Source organism: Coenobita brevimanus, chromosome 7, assembly GCF_032717465.1.
Source record: "Coenobita brevimanus isolate Jiangsu-jjx chromosome 7, ASM3271746v2, whole genome shotgun sequence".
Taxonomy (NCBI): domain Eukaryota; kingdom Metazoa; phylum Arthropoda; class Malacostraca; order Decapoda; family Coenobitidae; genus Coenobita; species Coenobita brevimanus.
This window is the reverse complement of record NC_136960.1, coordinates 26,832,907-26,837,764: the sequence shown is the minus strand read 5'-3', so window position 1 is coordinate 26,837,764 and position 4,858 is coordinate 26,832,907. Positions and strand designations below refer to the sequence as shown.

At 38.2% G+C, this 4,858-nt stretch overlaps 1 non-coding gene across 1 annotated transcript; it reads right to left on the bottom strand.

The window, feature by feature from the left end:
• Positions 1-2,537: 2,537 nt before the first annotated feature.
• Positions 2,538-2,656, bottom strand: LOC145405397 (5S ribosomal RNA). Its single transcript, XR_013898354.1, has one exon. It is a non-coding gene; the product is annotated as a 5S ribosomal RNA (ribosomal RNA).
• Positions 2,657-4,858: the final 2,202 nt, after the last annotated feature.

The following is a 4,858-nucleotide window of genomic DNA, read 5'->3' as shown; positions in this document are numbered from 1 at the left end:
GCTAAGAAGGATAATAACATCATTCATCAGACCAACCCTGGAGTATGCATTAGTAGTCTGGAGTCCTCATCTCAAAAAACACATAGACAAGATTGAAAAAGTTCAAAGGGCCGCTACAAGATGGATACCAAGCTTAAGGGATCTAAGCTACGAAGAAAGACTAAATAAACTGAATCTACCAGCACTACAGGAGAGAAGGAAAAGAGGTGACATGTGACATGATAATGCTATATAAATGCATATCAGGGAAGGAGAAAATAGACACAAATGATTACTTAACATATGAGGAAGCATCAGCAAGAGGACACTGCAAAAAACTGCATAAGAAGAGAGGCGATAAAGACGTGAGGAAATTCAGTTTCCCAAACAGAGCAATTGATCAATGGAATGCACTACCGAATGAAATAGTGTGTGCCAAAACAATTCACAAATTTAAGGATATGTATGATAAATATGGTTTAAGACACGGGACAGTACGAACTTGACTCATTCCTGTGAAGATACAATTAGGTAAGAACAATTAGGTAAGGTAAGAACACACACACACACACACACACACACACACACACACACACACACACACACACACACACACACACACACACACACACACACACATTTATGGGTATTCAGAAATCCTCACATGCACACAACCTACAATCTCTCTCTCTCTCTCTCTCTCTCTCTCTCTCTCTCTCTCTCTCTCTCTCTCTCTCTCTCTCTCTCTCTCTCTCTCATCTATAAATGTGGGAGGGTAGCCATCGAGAGCCTCATTTTTTTTTTTTTTTTGATAACAGAACAGAGAAATGAAAAATAAATGAATAAAAAAAATATCCATACACCAGATTACTGGCGTTCTCCATTCATAAAATATCTGTAACAGTTGGACTTGAACAGCTGTAGGTTGAAGATTAAGGGGAAACAACTCTAGGGAAGCGAGCTCCAGAGAGATGCAGTTTGGGAAATAAAAGAATTCTGATAGATAGAAGTTCGGCATTGTGGCTGTGTGACATTGCAGTCATGAGCGTTACCAGATGCCCGTGTAGCACAAGGGAAGGCGTGGAGAGGTGGCACAATGGACGCAACTTCGTCTGAGCATTTGCCATAAAGTATCTGTAAAATATTGCAAGAGAGGCAACATTCCTTCTTACTTGTAGGGGAGTTAGTTTATTTGTAATAGCAGGATTAATAATCATTAAAATAGCTTTGTTCTGAATTTTGCCTAGTTCTTTTAGTGCAACCTCTCCACATCCATTCCACAAGGGTGAGCAGTATTCTAGCTGAAAGCGCACATGACTCTTATAAATTATAGCTATAGTTGCAAAAACGTATACTTCTTTTAATTTCTTGAAACGACACTTGCAAATTTTATCCACCAGGACCTAAGTTGGCTAGAACTTCGGCCAATGGGGAAAATAACCACTGCCAAGTGGAATAGGGGAGGGATAGAGAGGGGAGTGAACTTGTTGTGGTTTTGGTGGTGGGAAGGTTGAGGAGCTGTGGGGTAACATTTTGTGGTGTGTAGGTTTGAGTTGTGTTATTAAATGTAACTATGCATATGACAGTTAAAGTGGAGTGTTTTTTGGTCGGTTTGTGTTTGGGTTTCTGCCAGTCTGACTGTCTTTGCGTAAGCCATATAAATGAAAAAGTTTTCGTCCAATTGAACCAAACCTGGTGTGTAAGTCACAGGTAAACAATTCAGTTTTGAGAACATTCAGTCAAAGGTTACATTCACAGGAAAAATCAAAGAACAACACATAGCAAGGTCATCTTTACTGCTTTGATCGAATTTCGACCAAACATGGTTGGGAGGTGGAGGGTAGGGCAAAGACAAAGAGACTCACTTTGAGTAGAACCGTTAAATGTATAGGTCACAGAGCACGATCATATGTTCAGCCTAAATCTGAAACCGTTTTGGTATGATTTTGTACCACATGATGAAATGACTAAGGGTCAGCCAAGGATGAAAAGATTAGAGTTCGAAAACAATCGGTCAGAGAGTAATGCCATCTCAAACAATGCTGACACAGTTTTGACCAAAGTTGGTGGAAGAATTGAGGCAGAGACAAAAAGCAAATAGTTTGAGTCGGATGAAATTGGTTGGAGGTCAGGGTCGGAGGCCATAGGGCAAACTCAAATGTCCGAATCTTAAATAATTTTCATTGTATGGCATGGATGCCACAATTGGATGCCTCTTCTCGTTGATTAATAATTAGATTATAAACGAGAAAAATCCCACCAGTTCAAAGTTGGCATCCTTAAATTGGATATTGTTTAATTTTCTCTGGAAGGGACGAATTTATAAGGCGCTTTAGTACTTTTTTTTTTTCCTGAATCGCAGTTGATTTACACACACACACACACATATATATATATATATATATATATATATATATATATATATATATATATATATATATTCATTTCATTCATTGCCAGACGCCATGTATCCCACACGGGGTGGTCAAGGGCTTAGAGTTAATTGTTTTACAGGGCGGGGCACTAATCCTCCACCAACCCCACTTGACACGTAGGGATGCCAACAGCATCTGGTGTTCCCAGGCGGTCACCCATCCAAGTACTAACCAGACCCAACGTTGCTTAACTTCGCTGATCGGACAGGAAGCGGTGTACTCAACGTGGTATGGCCGTTTTATATGTATATATATATATATATATATATATATATATATATATATATATATATATATTTAGATATTGTTACATAGCCTATGATTTCATCATCCTTTGTGAAATTCTAACGTACAGTGTGCTGCCTGTTTGATCACGAGCGTGTTCTACCTTACTCCCCCCTTCTACCGTTATAGTAGAGTAAGTCGTTCTTTCTGTTGTTCAGAGCGGGATTGTCAACTCTTTGTCCCCATGGCTTCATTTGCGCATCCTTCTTACAAGTTGTATCAAGCTCTGCTGGCCCCTATATAATGAGCTCAGTCTCTGCATCATTGCCACTTAGATCTACTCCTCATTTTGTTCACATCTCTGTCCTCCCCTGTACAGTTATTGTTTTGAGTGCTCCGGAAGTCTCCAACCATCTAGCAGCTGTGTAATTTGAGTATAACTGTTATTGCATATTTTCCTTGTACTGTATAGCATAAGGTGTTGATTTGTAGGCCTAGTGAGTTTTTTTTGTAATTTATGTAGAATTCATTTTGTCAGCCAGTTTTAATATTATTTTGTATCTGTAATAATTTATCTTGCATTAACTGAGCATTACCCAGTGTATTTTCATTTTATCAGGGCTGACTTAGGTAAATTTACTCTTGCTAATTTCATGTTAATAGAGGCTATTGCAGTTAACCATATATTTAACCTGTTTTTGCCATTACATTATCCTTATGAGTCCTGAATGTTTTGTTGTTAGTTTGAGCATTAAACTTTAACTTGTAATTTTACCTAACTCTTTTGTTTTGAACCTGGACCTTTACGGGACAGTAGTGATTATTAGTATTCTCACTTAAAGTGTACATTATCTTTCTCAGTTCCGTAACATAAATTTGGCGACCTCTTATCAGGATATTCAGGATATTATCATAAGGATATTGCTTGATATTTTGTGACTGTTACTTATTCATGATGTCTACTATTACTATATTTGATGAAACCAAAGATTTTTTGTCAAATGTGCAAACAGTGTTGGATGTAGAAAACAGAACAAAGAATGAACTGAAGCTTGTTGCTCAACAATTGTGAATTGCTGTTCGCTCTCATCATTCTAAAGATCAAATTGTTGACATGATTAATGAAAGCTTGTTTAATGTAACTCCTCCAAATGAGCAAACGCAGATTGAATTAGCTAAGTTACAGCTAGCCCTGCAGGAGGCTCAGGCTAAGGAGGCGGAGTCTCGTGCTAAGGAGGCTGAATTTCAGGCCCGTTCTAAGGAGGCTGAGGCACAAGTTGAAATTGCTAGGATTCAGGCAGACCATGAGTATCGCATGAAACAAGGTGGAACTGGATCATCTAGCTCTGATGATTTTGATGTGGCTAAAAATGTTAAACTTGTCCCTCCTTTTAATGAATCTGATTTAACAAAGTATTTTCAGTTGTTTGAGAGGGTAGCTACAGGTTTTAATTGGTACAAAAAGTTTTGGCCAGTACTCCTTCAAACTGTTCTCACCGGTAAAGCTCAAGTAACTTATGCATCTTTGCCTCAGGATCAATCTGATAATTATGATGTAGTTAAGAGCTTGATTCTTAAGGCCTATGAGCTTGTTCCTGAAGCTTATAGAGTAAAATTTAGGACAACTTACAAGCAAGATAAGCAATCCCATGTTGAGTATGCAAAAATCAAAGAAGATCTGTTAGAGCAGTGGTTAAATTCTAAGAATGTGGATTCTGATTTTGGTAAATTTAAGCAGATGATTTTGATGAAGGACTTCAAGAGGTTTGTTAATAAAGATGTAAGCCTATATCTTGATGAGAGAAGAATAGATAATTTGTCTGATGCTGCAGTTTTAGCTGATGAATATGTTCTCACTCACAAGAGATAGTCTAGAGAAAAAGGGAAAGCTGAGAGTAAGTACGTTGCCTCTACTCAGAGTACAGGTAACAGGAAAGAGAATAAAGATGATGTTTCTCAGGAAGTAAATAGCAGCTTCACCTCTACATTTCAGAAAAGTCAATGTACTTGTTGTAGTAAGCTTGGTCATACTACGGAGAGATGTTTCAGGAGACAGCGTGATGTGAACAAAAAGGAGTCTTTAAATATTCAGTCAATTGGTCTAGTGTCCACCCTTGAGAGTTCCCAGAATTCTTTAACTGAGTTAACTGAACCTGCTTTGAGGGGTAAATTAAATCCTCATGATAAAGCTGCTCTTTTGAGCAGTGACGTGGGTGACA